Source organism: Micrasema longulum, unplaced genomic scaffold (assembly GCF_059751315.1).
Source record: "Micrasema longulum isolate JH-2025_06_02 unplaced genomic scaffold, ASM5975131v1 h1tg000046l, whole genome shotgun sequence".
NCBI classification, from domain to species: Eukaryota; Metazoa; Arthropoda; class Insecta; order Trichoptera; family Brachycentridae; genus Micrasema; species Micrasema longulum.
Genome location: NW_028277253.1, coordinates 49,754 through 69,036, shown reverse-complemented (window position 1 = coordinate 69,036; position 19,283 = coordinate 49,754). Strand labels below are relative to the sequence as shown.

Genomic DNA, 19,283 nt, shown 5'->3' with positions numbered 1-19,283 from the left:
AATTTGTACTTAAAAACCATAAATATATATCAAAAGATAAATGCATAAAAAAAACCTAATTAACCAAAAAAAACAGCAGTTTTTTAATTGGGAAATAAGGCTTGCACATATAAACATTTTTAAAAAGTCCATTATTTTATGCATATTAAATTATGAGAATATGGAATCAAATAATGAGTTCCAGCCCGTTTGGACAAACTCAAAATAAAATAGCAGTATTCAAATTAAAAGTATTTTCAAAATATGACAGGTCATTAGCTATTTTACAGCCTAAACTTCCATATATTTGCTCTCCATCTCTGTTGTAATATATAAATATTTAAAATTTGTTACCTATTTAGCAAATTTCATAAATTCCCCCGGCTTCAGAAGCGTAATGCATACTGCCATTAGGTTCGAATAACGCAAGGATCTCACTAACGAATGATTTCATATAATTTAATTGCTTAATTAATAAACAAAACACGGTTAGATTGATTAAAATGGTATTTCTGCATAATTTAATTATCCCTTTTCAACTGCAAGTGGATTTTAATATTATTTTGATCTGAGTTTAATTGTTCGACCGCTTTATTCTACATACTAGTATTATGATCCGGATACGCGAGTTTCAATGTAATTCATTAAAACTATTCGAGGCATTATTAAAAATAAGATTTGAAAAATTAGATTTTAAGCAGTGTTCATACTGTATCCTTAATAGATATCCTTAACTCAAAACCGATAGACAATAAACCGTCATTTATAAATAGAATTCATTATTATTTTCTACCCAAAGCGTCAGAAAATATTGATACATATGAATGGGTAAGTATTCAGTCTCTTTGAAGAGCCTTATCTTACAACTTTTATTCTAAGAAGACTCATTTTATTTTATCCAGGCCACATGATACGCAACAATCTAAGTCTATTTATATTTATTTAAAACTTCAAGTACCAAGCATGAGTACTTAGGCAGACTTATTGCTAAAAGCAATATCTTCCATCCAACCAAGTTGGAAGCATTCAAGGACTCCGAAGCTTTTCTTTTTGGACATCCAACCTACCTGCTAAAGCATGAGTAACTTATGTTGCCCATTGGCGACTTTGAGAACGAAACAATTTCTAGAGCCTGCCGACATTTTTAAATTATGCATCTTAAAAACAGCTATTACAAAAAAACTGTTATTTTTATCGTGCCATTTCCTATTTCTGAGTGCTAACTACTTACATTTTAAATGAATCTTTTTAATAAGAGCAATTTAAACGCATACTTAGACATATTTAGAAGTATTTTCATTATTTTTTAATTAACTTTTTGTACAAAATGGCAATTTCTTCCAACCAACCAATAAAATAAAAGTTTTATTTTTATAATTCAAGTTACAGAACATATTCAATAGAAAAAAAAGTATTGAAAAGCTAAAAATATATAAAAATATAAATAAACGTAATTGTTTATAAATTACCTTACATCTAAACTATTACTCAATGGGAAAAAGGAAGGAGGAAAAAGGAATGGAGGAGAGATTAAGGAAGAGAAAGGAGATGTTTCTTCAGACGTGATTTAAACAGAGATACTGTAGTAACATCTTTGATGGTGGATTGGAGATGATTCCACAGTCGAGCCGCATGGACACTATATCATAATTAATACATAGAAATTAAAGACTTATCTAATGTGAAGAATGTATCTGATCGACTTCAACGAGTTTGATATCATTCAGTTAAACACAAACTTTTAAGCGGCAGACGGGCTCAGAAAGCCGTGATAAATAAAACGGAAACAGGGTAAGAGTAAGAACGAAATTAATTTATGTTTGGAATATCAGAAAAACATAATTTTTACATTTTTTTTAATCTTCAATTTTTTCTGGGCCTTCTACCGCCCCCTCGAAGGCTTTCAGCGCCCACGAGTGAGCGTTACGCCCACTTTGAGAAAGACTGAGCTAGAGAATAGGCATAAGAGGATTGAATAGAGTGATATTTTACAAAAAGGATAAAAATCAAAAACATTTTTTTGTTTATTCTTTGATGGAAAAACACGAGTCATGGCGTGATATCAATAGCTTTGCGATTTATAATTCATGGGTATAAAAGTGTATGTGTATGCTAAAGTCCCAGGATACATTCTTACTTAAAATAATCGTTTCGACTTTCTCACAGTTCGAGAAATAACTAGTATTGCGTTTAACGCCATATAAAGACTAAAGTCAATGTCTACTTACGTAAGTTTTTACTTGCTTGTGTTTATATCTACTCGGTGTCATTCTTTCACTAATTTGACGGCTATTTATGCTGCTGTATGGAGTGTAGGTACGTTGTACGTATGAGGAAATACATTCATGCGTGTGCATAAAACGCAAGGTTCTCGTGGTAGGTAGTAGACCTGTTGATTTTGTGAAATTGCATATTACGGATTATTTATATTTCACGAAATGCACGCGGAAGTTGGCAGTGAAAAACAATATTCAAACACAGCATTTTAAATACTATTTTCATAGTGATTACAGATATTAAAGCATACAAATTAAAAGATACAATAAACTACTAAAACTGTATCACCATTGCTTCTTGTCTACATTTTATAATTAAATTTTAATTAATCATTAAGAAAGATAATTTTTCTAACGACTTATCAAATATAATAAGAGGATATGTTTATTTATTTATATAAAATTAAGTTTCTCTAAATATTGTCTAAATGTCTGTAGATAAAAACTAGATTTTACCTATCAGGGAGTTGTTAAGAGTTTTAGGTTAATAAATAGGTGAGATACGTCTCACACGAATTATTTCACCTACTAGGCAACGCCTCAAAACAATTTATAATGTTTAAAAAAAAATAAAAAATAATTAGGATGTTCAAACATATGCAAAATGCTAAATAATGTACAATGTGTAAAGTGGCCACTTAAACCTGCCAATTTTAAATGCCTAGACTTCCATATTTCCTTCTCATCTCTGTCTTTAAAATAACGTATTAATGTTACTATTTGCTGTTTTTTTTCAATTTACGAAACGAAAAAAAATACTATTTATACTATTATATTAGGCTCAAAAATAGTATGAACGAATCTAAAACGCCTTAATAGCTAAATATGTGTAAAAATAATCAAACATTCGATATATAAATTTTAAGTAATATAAGGTTAACTTATTGCATAAACTAAAAAAAGCTGTGTATACTATATTTGTGTTCAAACATTTCACATTATAATATATAAATTGTATTTAAAGTGCTCGTCTAGACTGTGCCCGAACTAGCTAACAGAGGTCTACGCTAGCTAATCACTGTAATTGGCTAATTAATCCACTAATCTTGTAAACGCACACTTATTTTCTAACATAATGATTAAATTACATGCATTGCAGTGCATCTTCAAAATGTAAATAAATAGTTGCCTGTGACAAAATGAAATTTTCTAAGAAATACAAAAGTTTAAGTAAAAGTAGTGCGAAGAGTGGGTGTTCAGAAACAATAATAATAATAATTTGCCACAGTCTACCGCATAGCACTGTTACCCATAATTACGGAATGAAATTAACGAGTAGGTGGTACTGTAAGAAATAATATGTATTAATTTGACATTTCACTTTTTAAACCGCTTGCCATTAAGAGCAAGTAGGTGAGTTTTTTTCAGTGCTAGACAAAAATGCAGACACATTTTGTCAGTTGACGGTGTTCATTATTGATTTTAAAATAGCATTTATCAATAAAAGCGTAACACTTGAATATTATGGGATTCGTAATGAAGAAAATAAACTTGACCTCGCGAGGTTTAATTGCTGAAAAAAATATTTTTAATCATCACAACTTACCACTGATGAATTTAAAGTACGAAACCATAGAATAAAGAATAGTCCAGAAACCGCATACGCACATCAAACAGAGTGCGACTCAACTACTCATAAATGAATAGGTTTACGTTTTGTCCCATTAGTTTTATTGTAGACGTCGCTCAGTACGCAACTCCTGATTTGAATTCAACTATGCCGTGTTGTGTCCCTTTAAAGTTTAGAAATACTGCTAGGATCTTAAAGAAACAGGATGCAATCACATTTCATCTGTAATTTGCAAATGAATGTGTATATAACAGATGCATTACTTAAAAATTGAATTATTTTTCCATCTGTCAGATTGTCGAAGAAACAAAATGGAAATTTCGTTAGTGTTGCCAGAGTAGATTTTTTTAACCCTACTTTGCTCATCTAATGAGAGAACTGATGAAAATTGGACCTCGGATTAAACAACGCCGTGGGGGACATTTGAACGACATTATCTTTAAAACATCAAATATTATTTGACATGATATAAAAATATCTGTTTTATGTCAAATAAAATTTGTTTTATATTTTAAGTTCAAAGTTCATTAATTCAATGACTCTTATTAAATGACCCTTTACTTATCTATTCTGCTGTGTCAATCAATGTTTCCGCGTGCACAATAAAATTTTAGAGAAATTAACAGATTACTTTTTTTTACCTTACATTTGTGTTATGATTTTTTTTTCCCATCAAGCAACATTACCCAGCGACTTTACGAATACGCGCGGTAAAAGTAAGCCGGAGTAGGGGAATTATTGGACACAGTCCGATGTATTCAAATATGATTCTACGCTCCTTCTGGACTTTTCTTAATTCTATGTATGACACTTATAATTTGTGATTAAAATAGATAAATTAATGAGTAATACGTGCTTTTTTCGTGATTTGGTGTTTGATATTCGGCCGAATACCGAATATTAACAAAAGTAGCCCAATGGGCCGAACACCGAAGAGTATCTGAATATTCGTGGCATCTCTACTTCTTTTCCTACAGTAAAAATGCTTTTTTCTGTACTAAATAACTTTTGCAACAAATAATATAGGAAGTTACTTGCAAATTTAAGTTTACAAGAGATAACTGTCTAATAAAAAACTCAAAAATATGCCTCCGATGATTTCGATAATCTGCAGCTTTATGTTATTAATTTTGGCAATTAATTTCTCTTTTTCGGTATTAAATCGTAAATTTGATTTATACACGATAATTAATTGACGTTGACAAGAGATTCTAAATATGAATCCTATATGAAAAAAGTACCTAATTGAAAAATGTGATAAATACGGCTTCGGCAAATAAATGAAGCAACAATCAGCGAACAAATAGCAAATGGTTTGATATAAAGAGAATTTTCAGTTTATTAAATAAGAGATCTCTTATCATTAACACCACGTATCACCTTACTTATTTAGATTATGAATTAATTATGCATGTGGTAGGTACCGAAAATAATATTGTTCATAATAATTAAGAAATGCATTAACTTCCATATTCAGTATGAAAAAATGGTATTCGATATTATGTTCCATTTTTTTTTAAATAACCCACTTGGCATAATCATTGAACTATGTTTTGATCACATTTGTGTGAACGCAAGCATTTTTACAGTAAAATGAGGTCAAAATATTGACCATTGTTACAGAGATTGTCATTCTAAAAAATACCTAATATGATAATGCAATGCGTGACAGTGCAGTGTGACGTCACCGTATTATTATTTAACACTGCATTTCGTTTTTGAAATTAGGGAACTATTTTGAGCGCTGATTAAATAAAAAAAACGACAAATTAACGATTTTATTATAACGTGAACATTTACGTCGAAGAGTTTTTCGGTTTTATATATTTTGTAAAAATGTTTAAATTTCATTTTTTTATTAATTTATTTTACCTACAACATTTTAACAAATCTAACAAATCAAAAAAAAATCTAACACTAATACAGTATCTATGAGTTCAAACAGCAAACTCGGGATTTATAATATCTGACAATTAAAAAAAAAAAAAAGTAACCGCTAAATCCTGTACTTAAGGGTAAACAAGTTCAGTTTTAGCTTTGTCTAATAAATTAGTTAAATTTTGACAAATATAATAATATTATATAAGCATGAACAATTAAATTTTTATTTTTTTTAAATAAATGTTAATAAATATGTGCATATAACTACTTACCGACTTTTCTTTATCTACCGATTTCGAGACGTACTCGTATCTTCGTCAGGACACCAATTAAACCAACATGCAAAACCCGCTATACACCTTAATCATTGTTGTTGCAAAAAAGTATAAAACCAACTCGATATGCATTTCAATAAGCAAATGCACGGATTAGGACAACAACTATTTTATTTATTTAATATATAACTATTTCTCCCACAACATAAAATATTTTCATAACCTTATCAGTGCATGTTTGTCCTAATCAGTGCATGTGCTCTTAAAAATGCATGTCGTGTTCGTTTTATATTTTTGTGCAACAACAATGGTGAAGGTGTGTAGTGGGTTTTGCATGTTGGTTTAATTGGTGTCCTGACAAAGAGACGGATACGTCTTGAAACCGGTAGACATAGAAAAGTCGGTAAGTGATCATATGCAAATATTTAATAACATGTTTGACCTCAAGGTTAATGCTTTAAATATTTAAAATATATTTTTATTATTTATAATGTATGCAATATTATGTGTGTGCTCTTTTATTTAAATTTAATTAACACTTATGTCTGAGTACCTGATGACAAACTATTCGTTGAACAGGAGGAATATTGTTCAATATTTTATAATGTAAAACAATATTGTATTGTAATAAAAACTCTAATTGAGACTTTTAATTTGTTGGAAAATCTTTGTCGATCTTTCAATGATTTAAATTAGTGTTCTGTAATTTTCTGTTTGTTCTTTAGTATGGTACTGTTATCCTAATACCTTTTAAATTTATGTTTATTGTAGTATTCAGTCAGATGAATCTCTTCACAACAAAAAAGGTTTCAGCTCTTTAACCTTACTTAAATCAACAAATGGAAGAATTGAAGAAATATGGATGTTCAAACATAGGCGAATTGGTGAATGTTACACAGTGTGTAAAGTGGCCACTCAAACCAGCCAACTTCTGTTCAATGTACTTCATAGTCCTAACGCCCTAATATACCTGGAGCTCAATCACAGATAACTATCGACATGCTAAAAAACGTGCTAAGTATTTGAGCGATCACCACGAACAATCATGAACACGCTGAAGTTAAAGCGGTCGCGTTGCAAAACGCCATAGATAAGTTCCGTATCCGTAGTCCGTGGTCAAACGTCAAATCAAAAAAGTCAACACGCGTGTAATCTCGTGCCGGTTTGTTATTTCGTTTTCAAGTTACAAACAATTACTATGGCGACTGCTTTTCTTAACATTTGGCTTGCCGACCGCCGGCTAAATGCATCGAGAAAAATTGAAAGAAGGCGTGTGCGAGATTCAACCAATCCTCTTGAACTGACCGAAGTTGAATTTCGTTTTGTAACGCGACCGCGATAACTTCAGCGTGTTCATGATTGTTCGTGGTGATTGCTCAAATACTTAGCACGTTTTTTAGCATGTCGATAGCCATCTGTGATTGAGCTCCTGGGTGAAAAATTTCAACGCTTATCAGTTCATGGTTTACCTCTTCGTTATAATTCTCAAGGCACTCTCTTAATACCCATCCACAATTCCTCTTTCTTCTCTAACTCATATAGTGTCCATGCGGCTCGACTGTGGAATCATTCCTACCCACCATCAAAGATGTTACTACATTATCTCTGTTTAAATCACGTCTGAAAAAACATCTCCTTTCTCTTCCTTAATCTCTCCTCCTTTCCTTTTTCCTTTTTCCTCTTTTTTCCCTTTTCCCATTGAGTAATAGTTTTGATTTAAGGTAATTTATAACCAAATACGTTTATTTCTATTTTTATATACTTTTAGCTTTTTAATCTTTTTTTTTCTATTGAATATGTTCTGTAACTTGAATTATAAAAATAAAACTTTTATTTTATTGGTTGGTTGGAAGAAATTGCCATTTGGCAATAAGCCCGCCCATGTACAAATAAAATTATGTACAAAAAGTAAAATAAAAAAATAAAAAATGACAGGTCATAAGCCCTGTAAATGCCTAGACTTCCATGCTCCCTTATTTAAGGTATTTTCTATCACTGTCCTATCATCCCTGTTTTTGTAATTTGTTAATCTTATTGACTCCCGAGGGGGTGAAATCCAGTCTTTTGTCTACGAACATTTGGACAAACTCAAATATTGTATAATTATACTATTCGCGCGATGCGGGTCTTTAGTCTCATGAATTTAAGACACGTGGTCACATAATGCAAATAAATAAAATAAAAAATAATTAAATGGTTATTTCGCAAAATGAAAGTACCGATCGTAATCAGTCTACCTTTTCCTCTGACCACTGACATGCCATGTTCTAGGTTGCACCTAGATATTTTCAAAATAATGATTCACGAGACATAACTCAGGATAGTATGTAATTAAATTAAGGTTAACAATGCGTTACCATAACAGTTTAGAGCCTATACAAGACAGTAATTAAGAACAGACATATTGGCAATGACACACTATTTAAATTTGATGTTATCTAACGATCAATTAATGTACCCAATCGTATTTCAAATGATATCATAAAAAGCATTCCTCCAATCATCAATAATGGTAAGTTGTTAACGTGTGATAAATAAAGTTACCTTTTGAATGACCCAAGTTAAAACTGGTTACAAAAATAGTCACATGTTAGCACCGAGTCACTGCTATCTACTAATCTTAAAACAATTTTGAAATGGATTTGAATTCGACAATGTTTTGAGTATGTTCAAATGCTTGCAGACTGGCTGGATTTCCTCCCTAGGGAGTTATTTATTTTTAAATTCAAACGTTGCCTAGTAGGTTCAGCCGGATGAATCTCACCCGCATGATAAAGGTTTCATCTCTTTTACTTCACTGAAGTCAACAGATGGAAGAGTTGAGGAAATGTGGATGTTCATCATAGGCAGAATGGTGAATGTTACACAGTGTGTAAAGTGGTCACTCGAACCAGCCAATGACAGGTCATACGACCTGTGAATGCCTAGACTTCCATATTACCTTCTCAAAAATGTTTTCCCTCTCTGTTGCAACAAATTTAAATGGGTGTAAATTCTCGAGCCCCTAAGCTCTATTGCATAGAACAAAATCGTTCCAAATTTCCAGGTTTGGTTCAACAACAAACGTGTAATGGACGGTTTTGGTAATTCTCAACCCAAGTACCTGCAGCTCGTTATAATGCTGTAATCTGTAGCTAACTTCGTAGTCAATAATCATAGAATGGTTTTTCTCCGTAAGAGTGACTCCATTAGATTATTACTTTAAGGTATGAATGGTATTATAATGAAAATATAGTACCAGAGTTATCCTTAATTGTCTTTAGAGTAGAATCGATTTATCTGTACGGAAATGGATTTTTTGAAAATTTTAAGTATCTTCATCGGCAACCTTTTATTTAATATGTTTTAAAATCCTTTAAATTATTTTCAGTTCCTCGTGCAGAAAATTCGTTTGGGCTGTTGAAGATAACTCTGTTAACTACCCACCGTAATAGCCAATAGGCCCAGGGCCCCGATTGCAATAGGAAGTTAAAAGCGTTATCTTCAACGGTCTATAAATTAAAAACTAAATTTATGTTCGAGAATAGGTTTAAAAGTTTAAAACATCATCGTCGATAATCTGCAATTGAACATGTCCAAAAAAAATTAAGGGCATATTCTATTTTTCACATTGTTATACGGGCCTAAGACCCAGGTTAACACTGGTATCTTCTATAATGTTGTCTATTAATAAAATTCAATTTTGACTTTGAAAAATTGAATATTAATTTACATAAAATATATTTTTAGATATTTTCAATAGTTTCGGACGATGATACTTCAAATTTTCACACAAATATATACATTTTAATTTACAAAATACGATTTTACTCAATAAAAAATATTTTGACATAACTCTTTAACTTCCCATTGTAATACTGGGGTGAATTTCCACACAAAATTATCTGACCAATATCGGTGTAAAGTAAAACTTGTTTCTTTTCTAGACTCCATACCTATATAAACGAAAATAGCTACAATTACATATAGTCATAAAATCAAACACAAGCTTGCAAGCGTGTGACATGCAGACTTTTTAAATAATGCAATTAAACAAAAAAGCGGCATTAAAAAAACATGCTAAGTGAATAAACAGAATTGGGAAACCACAAATTGCTTCGCTTAGAAAACTTCGAAGTCTTAGGAACACTAACAATAAAAGGATTATAACGAGAATAAAAGGCCGGGCATGTAAAAATTAATATGCTAATAGACCGTACTCTAACACTGTCATACGGAAGAGAAAATTTAAGATAATGAGCGCAAAAGAAGCTTCTAAAGAATACTAGATTTATGTGAAATGTAAACATTACATTATAAATTTAACTTACTTTATAAAACTGTTTTTTCTACATTAATCTAGGCATTCACTCCACTTTCTTAAATTTACAATATACCGTATGAGCCCGAATATAACGCGCAGTTTCTTACTAAAAACATTCTCCTTATATTTGGGTTTAAGATTAGTGATGAGACATTTTACCTTCCAATTTTTACAAACAACATGGCAAATGCTTTTTTTCGTAGGACTTTTTCAATGTACAATACAAAATTTAAAAATATAGATTACGCAAACATCACTCTGTCAGATTTAAAATTTACACTAAAAATGTATTATGTAACTTAGTAGACATTATAATAATAAATATGTACATCTCCCCTCCCCTCCTTATCGTCTCTTCAAGCATTTTTGTCCTTATCCCGCCCAATTTACAGTAACTTAATGTTCTTTAAATAAATATTTTAAAAATCTTTGATTATTGAGTACATGAAAATAACATTTTTATATGTATAAATTGTATGTATTTATTTGATATGTTATATATTTTCTTTACTAACTTTGTATACTATGTGGAAATCTGTTATTAGTTCTGAGTTTATACACAATATCTGTTTGGTTACTAAAAATATGTATGTAGAACTGTTGATTTCCCAAATAAAATTAAATTAAATTTAAACCCCCTTGTAAGTATGTTAAGACTCTACAACAAAACAGAAAAAAAAGTTAACATTGACTTTTATCATGATAGAGCAAATGATTATAAAAAAAATATTACTATGTGTCTTAAATCAAATGCCTAATCATTATTTTTGTGAATATAAATTAATTTAAGTCTTTTTTATTAAATCTTATATGTTTTTATTTTCTCTTTTCTTTTCTTAAAAAAAATTTAGTTTCTTATGTTTAACTCAATTTTATTTCTTTAACTCAATCTTTATTCTTATCTTTCACTAAACTTAATCTTTATTATTACTTAAATTGATTTTACACTTATTTTATATAATTTATGAAATATGGTGGAGTTCTATAATTGAGGATAGATATAAAGAACGTTAGTAATGCTTACTTAAAAAATGTATGTATTTTATGTATTCTTGTTGAACTTCCAAATAAATAAATAAATAATATGAAAATAGTGATTTCTTCATTTCTTCCCGCTCCAAATACAAAGGTCGCGTTATATTCCGGCTGGTACGGTATTTCTTACGCCCAGTTTCTCTGTTCAGATTTCTCTTATCATTTTATCGCTGCTATAATATTTATTAGTTAGCGCATTATTATTGTTCAGATGTTCAGGACATTAGACACAAGCTTATCTAATATTACTTTAGTCTAGTGGAACAAATTATGCTAATATCTAATATGGATAATAGTTCTATAATGCCCCGGGTATCGTATAATTTGTACAGTTATATGCACAGCATACATTACTACTAATCATTCAAATATATATGCATATCACTAATGCATAATATGTTTACGTTTATATAAACTCGAGCACCGTAAATAAATAGATTTTATGGAGATAATAATGAAAATAAATTTGTGTTTTTTTGTTCAATTTGTCATATTTTTTTATATTTCACAACGGCTACATTTTATAATCTTTTATATCTATTTGTCAATTCGAGTAAACATAACTGTTAATTTAACGTTTGAAATAAATCTTCTAACGTGGAAACATTTTTTAAAATATTTTATTATTATTAGCTAAGCGGTGGACGTTAGGTATTCTTCATTCTAGCGAAGATCAGCCTAATATCGGCTTGCTTATTTTAATAAAAAACCAACGTTTTTATAAACTTGTATAGTTTTATCCTAGGCGCTATAAAATCTGTTTTATTAATATTCCTATAATGTATTTTATAAACGAATTAAATTGTACAGACGTATTATTCTTGTGTTTCTTTACAAATATTTTTTTAAAATTAATATACTACATACAATATTTGTTCCCGAATTTGAAATCCGTTCTAAGGAGGACAGTACAGTATAATATATTATATATTTTTTTATTTATATTTCACGTGTCATTCAAATATTCTTTTTATTTCTTCTATCCGAATTTTCTTAAGCCAGATTATGATTTATCTTTTTCAAATATTGTTTGTTATCAGTTAACTTAATTTTATGTGAAAGCATATTAAACAATTTAGCAGAAAATAAATCCTAGGACCTTAGTCCAAATGTCGCGTATTATGTCCAAATGTCGTGTATTATGTATTATTTCGTGCCCTTTAGTTCAATCACAAATAACTATCGACGTGCTTCAAAACATGCTAAGCATTTGAGCGATCACAATGAACAATAATGAACATGATTAAGTTATCGCAGTCATAAGTCATCGAGTGTGTAATCTCTAAGTCAACGCTCGTGTCGGTTTGTTTTTTGTTTTCCTCGTAAATAAATACAGTTCTCTGGCGACAAATCGTCGATTACTATAAAAAAACAATACAATATATTGCATTTGCAAAATGGTACGGAGTATCTATTACAAAAAAGTGAAAATTACAAAAAAGTGAAAATTACAAACAATTACTATGGCGGCTAATTGCAATAAATAGCATGATAAATAAAAAATAATAAAAACAAAAATTGCAGTTTAGGAATATTTTCCATATTTACACCAGCGAAATTCAAATATGTGATTGCGCAGCAGGATTATACGTCGCGCAACGTGAATATTTTGACATTTAATATTAGGCGTTCACTGATGTTGCATTGTGATCGCGAATACGGTAAACAACCATGGTGAGAAATTATTATCACTTCGCTTATTAGCACGTCGATAGTTATTTGTGATTGAGCTACAGGTCATAATATATTCATGTTCGTGAGCAGAGGGATGACGATGTCCATCTTCATTAAAATCGATTGTTAAAAGCATTACATCCTAATGTTTCATATTTGAGTTTGAAGTTAATTTTCAAAAGTAATCATTGAATAACCGTTAACCGTAATTTAATTTAATTTTCTGGCACCTCTAGTAAAATTGATGTATTGTGAGATAAAATCCGACAACCTTTCTTCATTCTACTCACTAACAAAATGGCTTATTTTAGCTAACTGTGCGAGATTATGTGCAGAGGTACTTATTAAATTTACGACTGTGGGAAATTCTTGCAAAACGAAAACTAATTTACGCTATCTAGAAACATATTTATATAGGATTGATTTATTTACATAATAGGAAAATAAACATTCGTTGTCAGATTAAAAAGCATACCTCTAATAGGCATTAGACATTGCAAGAAATATACGAACCCATTTGGAATTCGTATCGTAAAATGCACTTAGGGATACGTATAAGTTATTAATATTCCGAGTAATTAGAATCTGATCGAAAATACATTATTTCGTTTATTGGCTGCAAATATTACGTTCCACTTACAAAAGTGCTAAAATGAATCTGAAACCGATAACGTTATATTGGCAAAAAACAACCACACTTAGTTAATAATAATTTATTATTTATATACGCTTTAGTTTTATCTAAAATACGTTTTGTAGATTCTATAAAGGTCAACTTAATTACGAATAAGTCGTGTGTGCCAAAAATGCTTTAATAATAATTCTGAGGTAATGTTTTTATGTATTTAAAAAAAAAGAGAAATGACAGTCGCGTATGTACAGAAATAATTTAATAATAAGTACAGTCTAAAATTTTGACCATACTGAACATATTGTTGGTGGATTGAATATTCATGAAATACAAACTACAGCAGTACTGGTCTCGGGTTAATTGATTTTTTTTAATTTAAAGGCATTATTTCATTATATTTGAAATTCCGAGTAAGTTTTAATAAAAATACAGTCTTTCTAAAAATAAAATACACGTTATACAGTTGTATGGCTTTAGTTCAAGACTTACAAGAGTATTTTATTTTTTTAAAGTTTTATTTATTTTAACCAACAAGTAACATACATAATTGTATGTTTGTTTCCGCAAAGCCGAAGCTTGTCTTCGGGTTACATTACATTTTTTGAATATTTGAATATATTTAACGTAATTGTGGTCAGAGGTCTGAATCCTGTTCTATTGCTATATGATTCTTATTTTCTAGCTTTGAGTTATTAAGTTGATGAAAGTGGCCGCAAATTATTATTTGTTTATTTGGAAAAGTAATAAAAATGCAGTAAATTGTTTTAAACATAGGAAATATTCAAATTTTCTTTAAATGTTAAAGTATGTTCAATTAAATTTGTTCAAATCTTTCTTTGATTTATATTATACAGTGCTGTGCGCGCAGTGGTATGTAGAATATCAACAATGTTTTGAGTTTGTCCAAATTTTTATTAACAAAGACTGGATTAAACCCGCTAGGGAGCTGTTAATATTAAAATTATACAACAGAGATGAAGAACTTTTTATGGATACCTAGACTTCTATATTCCCTTCTATAAAAATTTCTTCATCTCTGTTGTATTATGTTAATATTAACAGCTCCCTAGGGGGTTAAATCCAGTCCTTGTCTATAAAAAAATGACAAACTCAAAACATTGCTGATAAATCCACCTGGTCCAAGAAGAAGTGTATAATTTGGATTATTTATATATTTTATAATTTCCAATTGTTCGAGTATATTAAGTTTACGCCCTTTGCTTTCAACATGGAATGGAATTGGTTTATTTGCGATATGAATTTTATGATTATTTTCAATTATGCAAATTGAGAATCTTGTTTTTTTTTTTTTAAAGATCTTGTGTGTTCTGAATATCTAGTTAAGAAAGAGCGCCCAGTTTGCCCCACGTAAACTGCATTTCAGTCGTTACATTCCAGTTTGTAAATTCCGTTGTTTTTTCAAATATTCAGCTTATCTTTTGAGTTTTTTAAAATAGCTCCATTATTATTATTTGTTTTGAAAGCTACGTTTATTCCATATTGTTTTAAAATATTGGAAATCTTTATTGAAATTGGACCTGAATATTCTATGCAAGCGAACTTGTTCATTAATTGATTTTTGATATAAGGATATATTAAGTTAATACTATTTTCATATTTTTTTCCGTTTATTATTTTATCAATGGTCTTTTCACTTAATCCATTATTTTTGGCTATGATTTTAATTGTATTTAATTCTTTTTCGTATGCAATTTTATCTAGAGGTATGTTTATTAGTCTGTGTATCACAGAATGATATGCTGAGAGTTTATGAGACCATGGGTGCATAGATGCGGCGTGTATTGTAGTGTCTGTAAAAGTTGGTTTTCTAAATATTTCAAAAGTATGTTTATTGTTGTATTTTCCTATTGTCAAATCTAAAAATAATTTATTTATCTGTAAAAAAGTGAGACTCGGCTTCCGTTTATAGCGGAGAGCTGAGTCATTGAACAAGTCTAAATCGTACATTTCGTATTTTGAAAAGTACTTATCTTCCTTATAGACAATTTTGACCCGCTCTAATGTTGCGTTTGGTGGAGTTTAATCGTGTAGTGTGTCGAGTACGGCCAAGGGAAGTATTGAAATTTATTTCAGACAGAAAATCTGCACAATCCATCCGATTACTATGCAAATTATAAAGAAATAATCGATCCGCAATCATGTGCCGTTTGTGAAGGCGAGGTAAGTTTAAATTGCTGAAGCGAGTGAGCTTATATTACGTGTACTTAAGGAATTTACTTTTCATTTTGATAATTGAGAAACTATCGTGGGAACTATAGCATTGTGATATCATGATCGTTAAGTGATCATGATTAGTGATCATTGATTGACACGTGTTCCGAAAGCAAGTTAATAAAAAAACTTAAACGTTTAATGACCCAGAAAGTTTATTAATGGAAATGTCTGATTGTAAACTGTGAGGCCCGAACAACGTGAGAAAAAACGAGTTTATTTAATACTAAAAACAGGATATTGTTTGGTTTGGCAAGATGTAAGGCCGTATCCCCTATCACGTCAGTATTCTGTTTATATTGTGTATAGAGAGAGGATAGAATCACTACGTAAAACTTAAAATAAACGCAGCATTTTGTAGGTACCTCTGGGCCCGAATTACGATGAGAAGTAAACATTTATTTTACATTTTATCTATAAAGTAAAATTTTCCGTATAAAAAAATATAATATGTTTACATTTTTTTTTCAACATGTTTAATCATAAGTCACTGACGAAGATACTTTAAATTTACGAATAGATATACACATTTTCGTACATAAATGTCGATTTTACTTAGAAATGCCCATTGGTCGTATATATAAATAAATAAATAATTACCGTCTCGTTATGTACCGATGAAGATAGCTTTTATAATCGCGGCCCAGGGCCCTGATTACAATGAGAAGTTAACAGAGTTATCTTCGACTGTCTATAAAGAAAAACCGATATTTGTGTACGAAAATGAGTACATTTGCATGAACATTTAAAGTATCTTCGTCGGTAACCTATAATTGAACATGTTTGGAAGAAAAAAATGTATGCACATTCAGCTTTTCATACAGAAAACTTAATTTTACTTTGTAGATAAAATTGAAAATAAATGTTAACTTCCCATTGTAATCGGGGCCCGCTGTCCGTATTCTAATAATAAGTTAAAATGTATCTTCAATTTTATCTAAAAATATAATATATTTACAGTTCAATTACACATTACTGACGAAGATACTTTGAAGATACACAATTTCGAGCAAAAATATTGGTTTTACATAATACAGTCGAAGATAAGTAACTCTCTTTACTTCCGATCGTAATTATCCCAATGGTTGTTTAGGGATGAGTTTTACAGTTTGTAGTGTAAGCAGTGAGAGATCACAAGACCTGTAAATGTCAGCACATTAATTTTTAAATCTCAAAACATTAAAAGTTCATCCGTGTTTATTTTATAATATATTCACTTCATTTATAATTTTGGGCATGGAGTGTTTGCACTCTCATCAGATGGAATAAACTGTTGGCGAAACCTAGGCCAGGTATGCTGGCGGGTTACAAATCGCTCATGTTAAGAAATAGAGAATATTATTCATTTAAGGTTTAGATTAATCCAACGATTATTTACTATAAGTATAACAATGTAAGGCTTAGCATTGTGATACCTTAGTTACTAAAATTGATAACTATTTAGTAAGTAAAAAATACGAAAATTTTAAGGAAAAACACATTGAAATTTTTTCATAGGTTGTTTTTACTCCATCGTACATATATTATTCATTTGAATTATAATATTATGCAAACATTTATTTACTGGATATCTCAGTTTAATAGAGAAGTCTTTGAATAAAATAATGTTATTTTCAGATTTTTTCGGTCATAAAACTTAATAAAGCGTGCTTATGAAATATAAATATACTTCACCGCAATTTTCGTTGGAAGCAAACAGAGATGAGAATCGGTTTTTACTACATTAGGCAATGTTGACTCGCTGTACCCGGCTGAATGAGAATGCACAAATTTGCATTCATTTTGCGTTCACGGATCGTGCATTGAAATATTGTCAGGTTGAGTTCGCAGGATCGACTACGTACTTGACTTCGTTTCGGTAATCGGTTAGCTCCGGCTAGAGAATGTGAGATTATCGTGAGCCGCGTGTGACTCAGGGCGAGGACGATCCGCGGTGTGGATTCGCCTCAGCTCAGAGATCACGTCACCCATCCTACGGTCCAGGCGCTTCTTTCCCAGAGCCTATCGCCGAAACGAGCCGCGTTTCACAAGTGCTGATACCGACTCGCTAACGGTGAATCGTACAGCTCGCTCGATACATACAAAGACGAGAGCCAACTAGCCACCAGCCACTGTCGTATCCGATCCACTACAACAGTCGTTAGTACCTCACACTCCCCTCTTCTGGCATCGGCCATCTACATTATTCCGAATGTACGAACACATGTTGCGTTATTCCTACGGCGCTCGACTATCGAACGAATCACTAGTTGCTCAGATATGAAAATCCGTGCACTCTGCCGACGCAGAGTGAGCAGGTAAATGTAACGGGAAGGTTCACAAAGAAGTCTCACGAAAAATCTAAACAATAGGCTTCGAATAATCCGGAGAATCTATTTGTTTTTATTGTTTTCTTCGACCGTGTTTCCCGGAAAACTTACAATTTATTCGGTTCACGTTGATCCGCTCCGCTATCTTCAAAATGCTAACTGCGAAAGGTGTTAATACTGTCGACAGTAGGTATCTGGAATATTTGCCACTTCCGAACCCTTTCTGCAAATCGGACAATAGGAAAAGGTAACCGCAGCCCTCTCTCGGTCCCTCAGTTCGGGCTGCGCGAGCTGGCGCTTCAGAGGCCCGGCGGACGACGGCTTATCGTCGTTTCGGTAATTCGTAACGATAAACGATTATGAGGAAAACAATGACCGAGCTTAACTTTCCCAGCACCGGGACCGTCGTCGGATGCGGAGCGATTTCGCAACCGTAATGAGATCTGCAACGCTATTGTTTATCGAGGGAACTTTTATCGCCTCTCGCAGAAGTAAAGTAACGCACGGCCGTCGTGCATTACGATAATAAGACGTGGCGGCCAAAATCCAGAGCCGACACCGGCTGGATTCTTTTCACGGAAGTCCTCTGTTACCGCACGAGGCGGGTTATTAGAACCGTTCGGCCGAGAACCGGAATGCGCGGTCAGTCAGCGCGCCTACCTCAGCAGGCCGCGGCCGGCGGGACGCTGTCAGCGCTCTCCCACTACACCACACAGGTCCTGCGGAGCACAAAGGAACCACTTATCACTGAACTCGGGACGCGGTCCGCGCGGTACTCGTTGCGGGCGCGACACAACCGTCCGGCTCGGGAGCGCGCGCTACAGTGACGCGGCGCCTCCCACCGCCTACCTGCTGGTGCCGGGCTGCACGCCGGGAGGCACCTCGCGCGAGGGGCCGCCCGGCGCGCGGCGGCTCGCCGGCCGCGCCCGGCGCCGTGCACTCCGCGCCTCCGCGGGGTATCGGGGTCCTCGGCTGCCGGCCCAGCATCTCGCCGGAGGGCCCGCGACGAACCTGCCGAGCCCCGCCGCGGAGCCCCTCGCGACATCGTGTCGACGGTCGGCCCCGGCGGCTCGGGGCCGCGTATCGACCACTCGACTCGCTCACCTGGATAAACCTTC

General features: G+C 32.4%; 1 protein-coding gene across 2 annotated transcripts in view; it reads right to left on the bottom strand.

The window, feature by feature from the left end:
• LOC148285218 (uncharacterized) overlaps window positions 1–18,990 on the bottom strand; it is a 242,967-nt gene extending 223,977 nt beyond the window's left edge. For both annotated transcript variants that reach the window (XM_088228447.1, XM_088228455.1), the window contains exon 1: window positions 18,826–18,990. The gene's annotated coding sequence lies outside the window, so the exon portion shown is untranslated. The remainder of the gene's footprint in view (window positions 1–18,825) is intronic.
• Window positions 18,991–19,283: the final 293 nt, after the last annotated feature.